The 15,720-nt window shown below is 39.2% G+C and overlaps 1 protein-coding gene across 14 annotated transcripts in view; it reads left to right on the top strand.

The window, feature by feature from the left end:
- The window catches only part of PCDH15 (protocadherin related 15), a 738,695-nt gene that overhangs the window by 200,914 nt on the left and 522,061 nt on the right, over positions 1-15,720 (top strand). The window contains exon 3 of one of the 14 annotated variants that reach the window (XM_067000240.1): positions 2,290-2,457. The exons of the other annotated variants lie outside the window; for them this stretch is intronic. The gene's annotated coding sequence lies outside the window, so the exon portion shown is untranslated. The remainder of the gene's footprint in view (positions 1-2,289; positions 2,458-15,720) is intronic. 14 annotated transcript variants of the gene reach the window in all.

Here is a 15,720-nt window from a genome sequence, read left to right as displayed (position 1 = left end):
TACTCGTACTCTTGAGTATCAAGTGTTTAAAAAAGAACTAAAATTGCCCAGCCACTACTTCATATATAAATAAATAATTACTTAAAGTTATTCCTGTTGAAGCTCTACCTATTTCTTCCTCTCAGACTTTTGAGAAATTATTAATAGTCACAATCTTTGCTCCAAGTTTACATTGGCAACATTCCAAGAGGCTGAAGGAGGGATATACCTGAAAGGAAATTATTGATTTCTTCTTTCATGGTTTTAAAAGGTATTTCCTTTTCTTAACGTTAAAACTAAGTGGAAAGACAAGGTTTTTAAGAGAGTATTTTTATTTTATTTTATTTTATTTTACTTTTTTACAGAGCCCAGCATTTCTAGGTATTTCAAAAACACTGAAGCATATTTTCCCATGCAGACATGTCACCGTTGTCAAAATGATGGGGAAGAGGCTACAGTGATTGCCTTAGTTATTTTGCCAGTTATAGCTGATTTAATAAATTTACCCATTTTTCCTTTATGAGGGCTGTATCTGTGTCCCCTGACTTGACAAGTTCTTCCTCATTTTTTGTGGTTGTACATCCTTTTTGAGACACAGTTCCCCAGTTCGGTGTGGAAATTGTCAGGTGTCATCGGATTAAATGAAGCTGACAAATGAGTTCTGTCAGTTTTCATTTTAATAACTTAATACATGAAGAAGTCAGGATTTTGTGTGGATGGTAATTTCTATGTGTTTTTTTCTGTCTTACATGGATTCATATAAGAAGTCCAGACCATCTCAGGCATTTCTTCTTACTTCAGGTGAGAGATTGAATTTTGGGCTTCGTGTTGATTTTGATTTAGCTGATGCAAAATTCAATGAATAGAAATGGAGTATGTCAGGGCTATACTAGCCATTCTAGAAAAATAATGAATTATAGTGTCATGCCACAAACCTATAAATTGTTACATGAAAAGTTAATAATATTGTGATTAGTAGACATCACTGTGTATGATATTAAATCCTTGAAGTATTCCGTATTCTATAGAAGGTACTCTGCTGAAAGTCATCTGAGGCTGTGAATCAATGGAAAGCTTAGCAGTGTTCCAGCTCATAAGGATTTTCGTGGTCCTTTGGGACTGCCTGCATGCTGAAACTGGTAACATTTTGATGTTTCGTCTTGGCCTGCTTTTAGATCAGAGTACATTGTGCAAGGCAATGGTATGAAGGCGTTCGATTATTTACACCCAAAAAGTGTTTTAGCAAGCTTTGAAAGGATACCGTCTAGAGCAGACACAGTGTGTTAAGTAGCATAACGCGAAAGAATGGCATGTAAATATTTATTAAATAGGGTACATGGCTCTGAATGCATCAGATATGGGGTTAAATTCCACACTTGTGTAAAGAAAGCACATCTCTCAAACCAGGCCCAGTTTTATCAGGCTAAAACGCTGTCAGTGAAGTCAGTAGCCACTGTTCTTGTTTCTAAATTTGGAGTGTGCCTCCTTTGTGGAGCTGGTGCTTTTTTTTCCACGTAGTTGTGCTGACAAGGCACACAGTGCTCCAGTTACCTACTAACCAGTCCTACTGACATTGTAAAGGGGAGATTTTATATGAGAATGAGGAGGAGAAAAAAAAAAAAACACCTCTGTGATGTCCTTTATCACCTTAAAAGGACAGCCTGTTCCAGTGTTCAGTCACCCTTCTCGTTTTTATTCTTCTGTTAAAAAGAATTTGCAAGTATTTCAGTTTATGCCTGTTGCCTCTTGTCCTTACACGATGGATGTTTATGAAATAAATATATGTAAAAACAACCATGTAAGCTGTGCACAGGAATTTGAAATGCTTTCAACTCTAAATCGTAGTAAGGATACAGGATTTATTTTTCTTTGTAAGTAGCATTGTAATTCAAACTGTTTCAAATTGTAGGGAGAACAACTTGGAGGTAATATTGTGCTGCTTATAATAGGCAGGCTCTTTTAGCCTGTTTAATGCATTAAGTCTATTTGTGGCTTCAGATGGCAATATCTGAGAGTGCAGTTTTGTTCTCTCTGGTATTCTCTACCCCAGCCTGCATTTAAACTTGTCAGTGCTATACAGAGTGTGATAAAGGCATTAATTTCTTAAATGATGAGGTAATTAACAAATGCAAGGACAATTTCTACTTTTCAACCATTTACTGTGTACATATTTTTAAGGTGGGTGCTATATCTTGATTGTTTTTGTACACAGCTGACGATGTGTAGGAGCAAGGAGCGTTTTTCTCCTCTATGAACGTAATTCACTATCACATGGACGTTACATATTTTTCCCCCCTACTTCTAATGCAGGCATTAGGCATTCCCAGTTGTTGCCAGTTCTACATCAGCGTTCATCATCCTGGCCTACATCTCTGTCACAGATATGAGTCATAACATCATGACCGATGGTCCTGTGGTATGAGCAGTAAAGGAGCATCCCTGAGCAGACTGAAGGATGTTGGGCACTGGTCCACCCAGGTGAGATGTGTTAAGTCATTAAGCAGTGACTGATGTGAGCCTGGATTTCAGCTTCTGCTCCTTCTGTTTTTAACAAAGTTGTTAATTTTAATGAGTTTTATATATATATAAAAAAATCAGCTTCACAAATATTGTGTAAGCCTGAGATTAGCTTGAGATACTGTCATGTCTTGTCAAGTGCAATTCTTTATAATTGCAAAACAGGCTAATCAGCGTTTAACACTTAATCAACCCCTTTCAGTAAAATGCATGGCAAAAAGGTGCCAGAAAAGGATGCTTTTACTGATGTATGTGAAAAGAAGTTTGGAACAGTTGAGTGTTATCTCTGAGAGACATAAGCTTGCGTGGGTATCTGTTATGTTGAATAAGGCCCACTGACAGTTGCATAAAGTGTCACCGAAATGTCAGAACTGAAAATTTTTGTTAGCATCAGGGCTGCGCACCAGGAGTCCCAATTTTTGGTACTTGCTGCCTGCAGAAAGAAAAGGCAAGGGTCAGAAATCCATCAAAGTTTTCTCTCCTCGAGTTTTAAGAATCTAAAAATATTAAAAAACCTGCTCTTCAAGAGGGTACAATAACCCTCTAATATCTGAACACTAATAAAGCAAAATTGCTTTCAGATCTTACAGGAAATGCTTGTCTTGTTTTCCATTTCCACACGGACTGAATCTTACCAGTTAACGCCACCACATATTAACAGTATGGATTTTTAGTAAAGCATAGCTGTAGTGTAAATAACATAATTCATCTGGGTGTTCAGATTTCCCAAGGCACGTGACACATCTGTGATAACAGTATTGTTCTCATCTGCTTGGTAATGCCTTAATGTATTTTCATTTTTTTCCTCCATGTTCAAATTAAGTGGAGAGTTTTAGTTGAACGCATGATGCAAATGGCATGATCACACCTTGTGTTAATTTAAGCAATTAGAGAAGGATCACAGAGTTGTAGAGTAGCTTGTTTTGGAAGGGAGCTCTGTAGGGGACTGAGTCCAGCCCTTGCCCAAAGCGAGTCTGGTTACATCAGGTTGCCCAGGGACTTCTCCAAAAAAATCTTGGGCAGCTCTAAAACAGCTTGAACAAACCTGGTGTTTCTGGAAGCAAATCCAGGAGTGCTGAAACTTCTCCTGGCAGAAGTGTGGGAGTTCTAGCTCAGAGCTGACTAGTGATGAGGAGTGCCAGGGGACAGCACTGGGTTGCCCCACCACAGCTGCACCCCGAGAGGACATGCTTAATTACTCTTGGAAGGACTTCAGGGCCCGCACACCTGCTGCTTTGGCTCAGACCAGGCAAATACAGTTCAAGCCAGGAAGTTATCATGGCTCAAGATCAGATGTCACGGAAAATTCTGTGTAAGCTGTTAACTTTTTGGTGAATGTAGTATCTCAGCTTTGCTGGAAGTGGTGTCAAGTGTTTCTTGGTTTCCTTTGTGTTTTCGTGTAACATCTATTGACCGATACCTTTCTGCATGACTATCTGATGACAATTTGATGTAGAAATCTGTTTTCCCAATCTTCCAAAGACTTCACTCTTAATCTTTATCTAAATTTTTGGAACAATTACTTCATTTTAAAATGTCTGTTCGCTTTTCCCGTTGAGATTGACAACTGAAAAAGGCACAGTAAGTGCCGTGGTAGCTGATGCAGTTAAGGAATATTGGGTTCTCTCATCTGACTTCGATATGAGGTAGGCACAGAAAGGGGCTCTAACTGGTGAGATTTGGTCTGTATTGCTAGCTCAGGTATTTAAGTTGGACAAAATAGAGATAACATGCTTATTTTTAATTACATATCTCTAATATAGAATACTGAGCTCTAGACAGCACCATCTTAGGTTTGTAGTTGACCTAAGTACAATTTACTCTGTACTTGACAATACAAGCTTGTACAAGTACAGTCTTAAGCTTCACAGAAGTGAAATTTTGAGTCTTCGGCCACACACGGTAAGTAAAATACCACTTAGAGCGTTCATTTGCGTATGAATGCCCTTCCTTCATCGTTTAGTGTATGCGATCAGTCTGTTGAAGCAGGTACTGCAGATCACAGTTGCAAAAGAAGGATGAAGCCTACACCTTCCAAAAAAACAAAAAAAAAAAGTTGCATTGAGCTAAATCATTGATTTAAAATGTAACTCTATACTTGTCAGAGATACTTACATCTTACTGTATATACAGATGTCAACATTTTAGGCATGGTTCTAGTGTATGACCTTCAAGACTTCCAAGAGTTTAGGGACATCTGTTTGCACTTCCTAGCATATACAGAAACATCACAAAGTGTTAATTTATGAAGCTAAATTATTCAACTGAAACAGAAAAACTCATAAATCCATCTCCCTGTTTTCCATGCTTATGTTTTCATCCTTCTATCTCCTGTTTTTCTGTTTGACATCAATGTGGGAGACACTACCTCCTGCTTTACACAGGGTACGGTCTCATTACAGTATTTATGGATAGGCAGTTTTCATCTAATGTCTCTTTGCTTGCTTTTGGCAACCATAGATCAGGTATAAATTAATCTAAACATAAGAATTTAACAAATCTCACTCCGTATATTTTTTTTTTAAACTACCAGCATCAACGGAGAAAAACTGTGTAAATAGATTTTTCTTTCGCTATCTTGACTGCAAGAGATTTAAATATATCTTAATATCCTAGGGACAGTTGAAAGCTATCTGTGTTTATGTTGCATTTTTGCATTAATTTTCTTATAGTCTGTTAAAGGCATATTTATTGTCTTGATGTGTTTGTTCAGTAAGGGGTATGCCTGAGGTAGTTGGGATTTCACATGGCCTGGTGTTTTGTCAGCAGCAGCGCCGCAGCACTCCTAGCTGATGGAGGCAGCACTGGAGATGCTGTAGCGACATTTTACTGAGGAAGACGGAGGTATCTGTACTGGTGTTGTTACTTGGGTTGTTGCATATGAATGTATAACGTATAGACTCACGATTATGAGATACTGTGTTATTTTGGGCATGTTTCTCATTTTTTATTACTGGTTCAGCTGTAAGGAAGCATGCAACTAGTGTATTAAGGGTTCATTTATCCATCTAAATTTAAATTAGTGGGTTTAGAGGAAAAAAATCTGTTTCTTCGTACTTTTGAAATGACGTGACAGTGTCCCCTAGTGGCGAGATGCTTCTCACGCATACATTTAGAGCTTTTCCTCTTTTTGTCTTCGCCACTCCGGCCCCCCCCCCCCCCCCCCCCCCATTTGAAGGAATTCTGGCATACCTGCAAAGAAGAGGGCTTTACTGTCATCATTAATAATGATTTATAGAATGTTTTAGTATGGATATCTTAAAGATTAGTGCAGATGGTGTGCATCTAGGAGTACTGTAATTACTGGGACGTGGTTATTCTACCTAAAAACGTGCAACACTTCACATGCAGAAATGGATAGAAGGATGTTTCCCTTTTTAAATAGACAACGTGTTCTTGTAATCTACAGGAGGTTTAGTATAATATATGATTTCACAACACATTCCTAATCAGTTTGCAGTGACACTACGGCATGGAAATTCACAGAGTCCCTCGGTTATTAGAACTGAAAGAAGCCCTAGCAGTAGCCTTCCAGCCCTTTACTTCTTACCCTCCCCAGTATGTGGGGCAGCCACTGGGCTGTGTAATCTCTCTCTCTCCCTTTTTGTTGCTCTCAGTGGTCTTCCAAGTCAGAATTTTGTTTGCTTTTTTTTCTGCACACTGGAATATCTTGAATGTAGTTAGTAGAAAGTGCCCTTGGAGTAGCCTGAGGACTGCTACGCAAGGGAGGGACAAGTTACTGAAAGAAATTTAATGTAACATTATTCGTTCTTTGTATGTATTCTACATGTATGACCTATCTGGAAGACTTCACTGTAACTTCATAGTTATGTCCCTCAAAAAAAATAAACATATATATATTGAAATTGATTGGGTGAAAAGCTGAGAGCTTGATCCTGTGAAGTAGCATTTAACAGGTGTTACAGCTGGTCATTGCCTCAAATGTGAATATGCACTGGAAGCTGGGAGTCTTCATTAAGGTGTATGAATCCCACGAATCATGTCTTTTGTCTAAAGCAAGTGACTGTATTTACTTCTACATTTGATTTTAACCTTTGAGATTGAAGCCAAGGATTACTGGCAAAATTATTACATAGTTAAGCATTAAATGATCAAAGTATAACCTTTTGGTGGTAAAAGCTATTAATCTATTAAATGGGAATGAAGACTCATTTTTTTCCCCCCGTGTGTGCTAGAGAGAACTGCAAGCCAGAGACTTACTTCCAAGTGCCCTTGACCTGTAGAGCTCAGCATTAGGTCTCAAAATCTCATGTGCTTTCTATTTTAATGCAAGCCTGGCTTCATCTGTCAAAATTAAGGAATATGAACTGATTCGCAGTACCAATGTATCAATGGCCATTTCAAGAAAGGATTGCTGTTTTGAACAATTAATAGCAGAATTCAGTTAATCCAGATTCTGAGGAACACTAGCTTTTTAAAGAACGGTAAGAAAATAAAATGCAGATTTTTCAATGGTGCAATGATTCTTTTACTTTGGAGAGTGTGTTTAATTGAAATTTTTTTTTTTTAATCTTTTCAATGGCACTGTATTTTTCAAAGCTAGAATTATGAGGAAAGGATTCAACAAGCACTCCAGATATGAGTATTCTGCAAATGTAAACAGCTTCTGATCAAATGTAAAGCTGGTATTGAATTCTGTCCCCACTTAGATTTATGTAAAAAGCAGTAAATCAGAATTGACTTTTGTCTTAATTTTCACTATTGTGTCTAGCTGCTTCTTTGCCCACTACAGCACAGTTCTTCAGTACTATTTTTCTTGCCTGATAAATGGAAAATTTGTGATAAATGCAGTACATTGGGGTTGCAGGACCTAGGCAGAGCATTGTGAAGGCCAGATTGTCAGCCGTGGCTGGCTCTGTGTGGGCAGAGTCTTGCAAGTGCAGAAGTCAGCTGCCATTCTGCTTGCATATAGGAACACTCATGCCCAGTCGAATGTGGGGAGCATGGGTATAACCTGGCATTTCCAGGTGTGGCCTCATACATTAGTTTTTTTCCTAGGTAGTACCCATTGTGGGTATGGATAATTGAATTAAAGAAACTTAAATATTAAGTTGTCATCAGAATTGTATTGAGAAGATGACCTTCTGTAATAACATTGTGGGCTAAATGCTAAATGGGAGAGTAGTTGCTGGATAGCTACATATTTGTCATAAAACACCAGAAAATAGTATTTCACCAGCAGTAATTCTCTAAGCAGTTTTGAAAGTTACTGAAATACAAAATTTAGTTGAGGGGGAGTTGGGAGAAGTGGCAGGCAACTCCAGAGGAGAGATGTGTGCTCAGTGCCTGTGCCTGTAGCTCAGTTCGGAGCACCTTCCCCAGAGGCTGGCTTTTGGATTGGAAAATTTTGCGTTGGCATTGGGATGGGGACAGCTCCTGGGGGCTGGAATTAGGTTTGGTCAAGGTTCACTGTATTTCTGTGGGAAATGGAGACATTTTAAGGTGAGGATGAACTCTGAGGCTGAGAGTTGTGAGAGGCTGGAGATGCCTGGTCCTCTGACATGAGGTACCCATGGACAACATCTGGGCACACTGTGTTCCTATCTGTTGGCTGAGGGCTGAGGCACATTTTGCCTCTAGCATCTTGTAGCTTTCTCTGCCATATCTGTACCTTCAGAGGAATTCAAATCAAAAGATGTTCTTCTGTTCTTCTTCTGCTTTCATCTTTCTTTTTTTTTTTTTCTTTTGCTTTGTCTGCAGTCCAGTCTTACAGAAAATTTGCCTGTTCTGTCCTGATGCTCTTACTGGCTGCTATGGGAGCTTGTCCTATATGGGAGCCTGCTCTTCCATATATCTAGGCACAGCCCAGTGGTTAACTTGGATAATATATATCCGTAATGAACACATATTTGGACTTTACACCGATGAATGCTTAGTTGTTCGTAAGCTTCATTGAAAAGCTCAAAATTAAAATAATTGTGTGAAATAAAGAAAATGTTCTGATAGTTACCTGGGAAAAAACAGATGAACAGAGTATTAAGTGACTGCATAAATCCTATAAGAAACAGACAGTATTTTTTTTTTGTCTGAACAGTCACATGCAAGTGAGGATGAGTGCAATTGTAGTTTGGGTATCTCAACAGTTTGATTTTCTGTGCTAATAATATAAAGTGTCTGATAGGGAAATGTTGCTTACAAACACAGCTAGTCTGATTTATGAGTTTTCTGAACATCTATTAAGTCTGCTAAGAAAACATGTTAATTAGCTGTAGTGCCACAAAATATTTTAAGCCATAATGAAATAAACAAAGCAAACCATGCACACTGTTGGTTTGATGTATATGTTTTCTAATTCCTTATAAATAATGAACGTGTTTTCATCACAGTTAGAGAGCTGCCAGAGGTCAGAGTCTGTATGAACATTACAGATTTGGCCAGCTGAAGAACACTGAGATAATCCAGTTGAAAACGACGGGGTGGGAGCCTAGATACCAGAGAACGGAGAATCTAATGGGACATTTTGCTTTATTCTCAAACTCATTTCTTAAGGTTTCATGTTCAGGTAGTGAATATTCCTCCCTTCCCTTCTTTATTTTTGTTGTTAACGCATCCTTTAATTTTCTGAAGAAAACTGAACATTTTAGTAAAGACACTATTTCTCAACGCTAATTCACCATTTCTTCGTTTATCACACCCTTCAGTTCTCAAAACTTCCCTAAGCTTTATAATTTGTGCTGGTTTTCATTTATGCTGCGCAAGGCTATGTTTTTGTATGTGCAGGGATGTTCCAGCCTGAACATAAAGAGCCTCACGGTCTCACTGCACAATGCTGAGCGTGAGAACTGGAGGAGGTGTTCAGCAGAGATGCTGCTATGAAATACTAGTGGTTTGCTTTACCTGAGGCTGGTTGGGAGTTAGTAGTGTCTTGGAAGAGCTCTGTAAGTTTTTCCTAGCGGCGGCATCATGTGCCAGCTGTCAGAGATCTGGTGGCTCTTGGAGTTCAGTACCACTGGAGCAGGATCCTTTTCTCCTGTTGTGCCTTGCATGCCATCTGCTCGCACGCTTGCCAGCTGAATAAGCTAACTTTCCACCTGCTTTGTGCTATCAGTGTCATGCCAAACACGTGGATCAGGTATAGAAGCTTGCTCTGTCTGCAATAGTAATTATAATTTATTTCAGCTCACTCACGTGGTGTATGGAGACTTTTTAATATCATAATTGTGGAGCAAACAAAGTGGCATGGATAGACTGAAATGGAAGGAATTATTAAACAGTGTAATAAACTTCCACAGCTGTAGAGGAAAGGTAGCATAGTTTAGGTAACAGACAATGGGTACGTAAAAATTGGGTAATTGCCTCCCCATCATGTACATCTTAATTTGAAGGAATTTTGTCAAAGAAAACAAGCTTGAAATAGATCATTTGTCTCAGGTTTCACTGCAAAGCTGTAAATCGTGGAGAAATGAGAATTGCCCAGAGTGATGTGTTAAATGCCTGTGTGACTCCCTCATCCATACAGCAAGGTTGTGAGAGAGAAACATAAAGAGTGATATTAGTAATGGAGGGGGAGAAAGCTTTTAAAGTACACTGGGTGTCAGCACTAATAATGTGAAAATTTCTTCAGTTTATATTATAACTTCATAAACAGCATAGTAATGATCATTTATTACTCTGAAGTGGTTCAAAACACAACCTTCAGACAGTAGGATGAAAATAGCTTCAGTGACTAAGCCTATATTGCTCCCGGACGTCTTTTCAAATCAGAAGCCTAAAAGTTAATCATGGTTAACAAAGAATCTAAACATTAATGCTGTCACTTGAATAATTAATTGGCTTTTGACATACACATATTTTAGAAGATTAATTATGGTGTACGGCCAACATAAATATTCTCTGCCAAAAACACCATGCATTAAAAATAGAAAATAATGAAACAATCAACGTCAGATCCAGAAATGTCTTATATTTTATTTTAGTCTTGAAAATGGTTCATATGGATTCAGCAGGATTGCTTCAGGAGACGTTCTGTGACGTACCCCTGTGATATGAGTACGAAGATTGGAGTTAGTTGGGTAGGTAATTGGGAAAAAAAAAATTAGACAAATCAGTTGCACTTGTTCAATGGGTGACAAAAATGAACCTACAAAATATATTAGTAGACAAGATGATGGATTTTGAGATAGGAATGAGTGTAATTCAGTTTGATGTTGGCCTAAATGCCGGAGCCTGGAGAATTAAGTTAAACAGAAGCCATGCAAAGGTTTGATTTCTAGTAATGAAAGTGTAGGTACTTAATAAATGAGCACAGCTTTTAAAATCATTTTTGTTAGAGACATAACAGGCAACATACACATTTTTTCTTCATAGCTTAAGCACCTTGGAGTGAATGGATTACAGGTGTGACTCTACGCGTTGTCAGTGCTGGTGACCCGTTGCTCTCCCTGCTCTCATTTGATCTGTTGTTTTTATCCACCTTTGTTCATGCCTCAAGGGCTGCCTGCACAAGATGTATGAATTAAAATGATCAGACCAGGTTTTTGACAACAAAGCCGGTTCTGTGGAAATACTGGGAAATGCTGTCTAGTTCCACGTGTGAATTTGTGCAAGAAGCACCTGTGTGACCTCTTCTCGGTATCAGTGGAAGCTTTGTAGAGTTTCACTACTGCAAGCATGTTCTTTTTTTATTAGTATTAATCTGTTTTGACCAATGTTACCATGTTGCTGCTGCCTTTTTAAAGAAACGTGGCACTGCTTTTTCATAGAAAATGTACCATTAAATTGCAGATGTCATGGATGAAAGCACTGTAACTGCAAGAAAGGAGATTTGACATGCAAATATGTAAGGATCTAATTCCATTCTTGCTGAAGTCTATGGGAGATGTAAAACTGCTTTCAAATGGGAGCTGGGGAAAACTCACACTGCTGAAGGTAAAAAATAGCTTTGCCATTTAATCAGAAATGCCTGCAATTCTTCTGAAGCCAGGTAGATTTTAAAAGGAGCACTGTTTTGAAGTTACTCGTTTCAGTTATTCTTTTAATAACGTTCATTGAGGCGCTGCCTGCTGCTGTTTTGGAGGCAGCAGAGGTCTGGTCTTGTAAAGCAGCAAGTGCTCTCCTTAGCCCCCGGGTCTCTGGGACCTAAGACTGTTCCCATTAGGGGTGGTAGCAGGGTTCCAGGTCTTCTTGGGACCTGCAGTCATTTCCTAGAAGAGCAAAGTGTAAAGCTTGGTTTGCACAGGAATTTTTAGAAAGATGGGGAAACAGTTGTGTCACAGCAGCTTGCTGAAGACACTAGCAGTTCACGGCTACATGAAGAGTAGTGGTAGTGTCTTGTTTAAAATTGTCTTTTTTATTAATGGAGCATTTTCAAGCAGGTGCTTAGCTCAGTAGACAACGTGTGTTCCTTACGTGTGTGTACATAAGTCTTCTTTATGTTTAAATTCAGAGGGATTTCTTTGGTGTATCGTGGCTTGTTTGGTGCTTGAATTTTCAGTGTGTTGCTTGTGGCTGTGGAAGCACGAAGCTGTGCTGCTGCATTCTGGTGCGTATCAGTGCCGCCGTTGTTTTGGAGAGTGATTGTATCAAAGCTGTGAGAAGCAGTAGCAGCTACAATAGCTGAGCTATTACCTTTAAAGTGTTATGTTTTAGTAAATATCTTTGCAAGTTTAGCACAGCGTTTGTACCTTTACTACTTTGGGAGGGAGCAGAGTACTTTTTCTTGTAGGGAGTACTGAAACCAGCTGAAGTTGGTAGGATTTGGGGGTAAATCCTCATACATCACGTGAGGTCTTGCACATGCAACGTAACGACAGTGCTCTTTTAAAGCCGCTGAGCTTTTACTGCAGCCTTTCATTCCTGAAGATATCACTCGAACAAACTTGCAAAAAGACTTCAAAGCCTGCAGTGCATTTACTACCAGGCTGATAGGGTTTTCTTTGCCAGGAAAGTTAAGCACTGCTTATAAAGCACTGATAAAACGCAGAGACCTCCTTTGAATGAGGTCTGAGATATACACTCTGAAACCTAAGATGTGCACTCCTCCTCTGCTTTCGAATTCCTTTTCTCCTTAACAGCCTTTTCGTTACATTCTTCAACAGCCTGATACGTCCTCTGCATTCAGGGCAAGATACTGTGGGCTTATAGAAGGGATGGTTTGGTTTGTCTGGCTCGTGTACACTCTGTTAAGCTGGGGCTGTTACTGCAATGTGCTGGGCATTTTTTTTGGAACCATAATGCTGTTAAGGATGTTTGCTGCAATTGGGTAACGTATTTCACTTTAAAAGTGCATATATAATAACCTTTGCATGTGTATCTTGCAGAGGTACCACATTATTATATATCATTTATTTCTGGTTGAACATTTTTAAGTTTCTCTAGATTTTCTTAGGTCTATCTACCATTAGGAGAACACAGCGTTTTGTTTTTTTCCTGGAGAAAGCATATCTTTTAGTGTACGTTTTATGTTTCCTGTCCTTCAAAAAGTGACTGTTTTGGGAAGAAAAATCTTTCAGAAATAATAAGGGTGCAGTAAAAAATCATGGTTTTGTTGAATTACAGTTTCAAGAAAACAAAATTTACAGTTCACACTTCAAGCCATCGTAACCAGATTGGTTTATTTGGAGCCGGCCTTTGGGGAGAAATGATCCAAACGCTGTCAGATGAGTAGGTGGCGTAAATTTTAGCCTTTCACATTCAGGCGTGACTGTGAAATGTTTCTGTTTGCCTTTGCATACCATTGCACTTCCATTTCCATGAAAATATGACCCTGTTCCAGTTCTTCTCAGAGGCGAATCATAGCCAGGTGGCAAAGGCTGTGCTGAAGAGCCGTGATTTACAGCGGCGCCGTGTGAGAGCCAGCCCCGAGGAGGTGCTGAGTGATGGCCTTTCCTCCTGTACTTTTTCTCAGCACATTCATTCTGGACTGTGGAAATGGCTGGCTTGGCAAAACGAAGCTTTCAGGTACAGAAAACCACCACTAAATGTTACGGTGCTCTTTGGAGAGAATGTCGGTTAAAGCAACTTTTGATGGGATCTCAAACAGGCAGCGTTTTTAGAATGTCACTGATGATCAAGAACATGATAACACTGAATTTTTCATTTTGAGATGATGAGAATTTCTCCATGGTTTCTTATACCTAAGTGAAAAGAGATTTGACTGAGCCTCGAAGTATGTCACATGCAATTCAGAAATATTTTTATACTTGTCTCTTCAAATTGCTTCCCTCCTTTGTTCTTTGTATGAGAGAGGGATGCAGATTTGCAGCAGGTTTTCACTGATGCCAATGAAACAACCTGCATTTGCTCCCTCCAGCCCCATGAAGTGTCTGTGGTTTCAAAGGTGGCTCACCCTCTTTTGCCCTGCCTGTTCTACTAGGTAAGATGACAGATCTGCTGTGAAGTATCCGTGCCATCCCCTAGCTGTGAGGTCCCAGGGAATCCCAATCTTGCTCCTTGGGGAAGAGAATGGTGCAGTATTTAGGTCTGAAATGGAAAGGAGCTTTTCCTCAGCAGGAGTTCTTCTTCCTTCTGTGTGTCCATCCTGAAGTGACAGTTCCAAGTCTGTTTTTCTATGGAAACAAAGTGTAGCTGGCTGGAGGGTTTTATTTCAGGCTATCAGAGGGTGCAAGGCTTGAATTCCCACATCCTACTTGTTCTTGCAGCCTGTGCAAAATCCTTCATAATACTCTGTTTTCTACCAGCCTTCCTTATTAGACAAGTAAATTGTGCTTCCCTGGTATGCCCTGCGTATATCACCATCAGGGTCATCATGTCCTAGCATTTTGAGAAGAATTTGTTGGCTAAAATGAACAGGCAAAACAACTGGCACTGATGTAATTTTGATCATTTTGGTATTTGGAGCTTCCTGCGACTCCAAGATTTCATGTGCAAGATTTCATGTGCTCTCTCCTCTTTTGTGTAGTTGAAACAAGTAACTAGGAATACAGTTTTTTGTCCTTTTTCACTTGTAAGGACCTGTTTTCTGAGGTTGGTTTGCCATTATTGTTTTAGTGCTTTTTGGTTTTTTGTGCTTGTGGACTCCACCCCTCCCCCCCACCCCCCCCTCCACCCCCATCAGCATAACCTTTTAGCAAATGTGGCTGCATCATCAGAGCTGTGCTGGTACACTGCCTATAACATAATCAGACATTTCTGATGTGTGTACTATTGTGTGTGTAGGATTGACAAATGCAGTTGAATTGTGACAAAATACTAAAACACAAAGGGAATACAGAAATGCTGACATTAAGAAGTGTTTATAGAAATCCAATTTGCTAATGAGTGGGAAGGCCCACACCATTTGTTTTTTTCTTTAAGGCAAAGAAAATAATTCATACTAAACAGGACAGAACTGAAAGACATTGTAGACTGCTCACCATTGTGGAGCTGTACATTTAGCATCATCTCACAATATGTTGCTCTCATAAGACATCAGCCTAATTACTTTCCAGAAGGTAGTCAAGGATGTTTGAAGCATCTTCTGCTCTGACATCTCTGATGAGTTTTGAAAGACACAACTGCAGACGATGTCAAGAAACAATGCATATATTATTTTTAATATTAATTTTTCACCATGTGAGGTGCATTCTTACCCAGCATCTTGTCACCGTGTTTTTAATGAATTTAAAGGATCTGATCTATTGCAGGGCTTTGGAGCCATGGCTTTGTAGCTATTCAGCCAGTTTTGGGGAATAATGCTGCTCGGAGGTGTGAGAGCTGGTCTTCGTTCAGTGCCGACCCCCATAAGTAATGACAACGCTATGACCCGTAACATTGTCTTTTCCTTTTCCAACCTTGCTGACTGTCCTTGGAGATTTCAGATTTTTCTGTCCTGTATTTTTTTCATGCACTGTTGTTATAACATAAATATGGTAAAAAAGTTTTCAACTTGCAGTAATCTTTTCTGCTGTTCAATTATAAACTTCTTGATAAAGGGAAACAGCTTACAAGAGGTTTGTGTTAAAGAGGGTATAAGTAGGACTTTTGACAGTAATGTAGATTGTAAGTAAATTATTGTATGTTCATTGAGACACTGTGCTAATAAAGTTGAACTCAAGTGCCCTTAATAGTGCTTAGGTAAAATTAGCTTCATTTTCTACTTTCTGCATGTATCTAATAGGCATTTTCTTCACACAGCTTGGATGTGGTCCATGTGATTTTGAAGTATTCTGCTTTGTTTTTAATTGGGTCTGTGTTTTTGTTTGCTAGTCTGTTTGTTTTGACACGCCGTCTTGGTGTTGTACAACTAATTTGGCAGAGTTCTGT

Source organism: Anser cygnoides, chromosome 7, assembly GCF_040182565.1.
Source record: "Anser cygnoides isolate HZ-2024a breed goose chromosome 7, Taihu_goose_T2T_genome, whole genome shotgun sequence".
Lineage (NCBI taxonomy): Eukaryota > Metazoa > Chordata > Aves > Anseriformes > Anatidae > Anser > Anser cygnoides.
The sequence above is the reverse complement of the archived record's forward strand: the minus strand, read 5'-3'. Positions and strand labels throughout refer to the sequence as shown.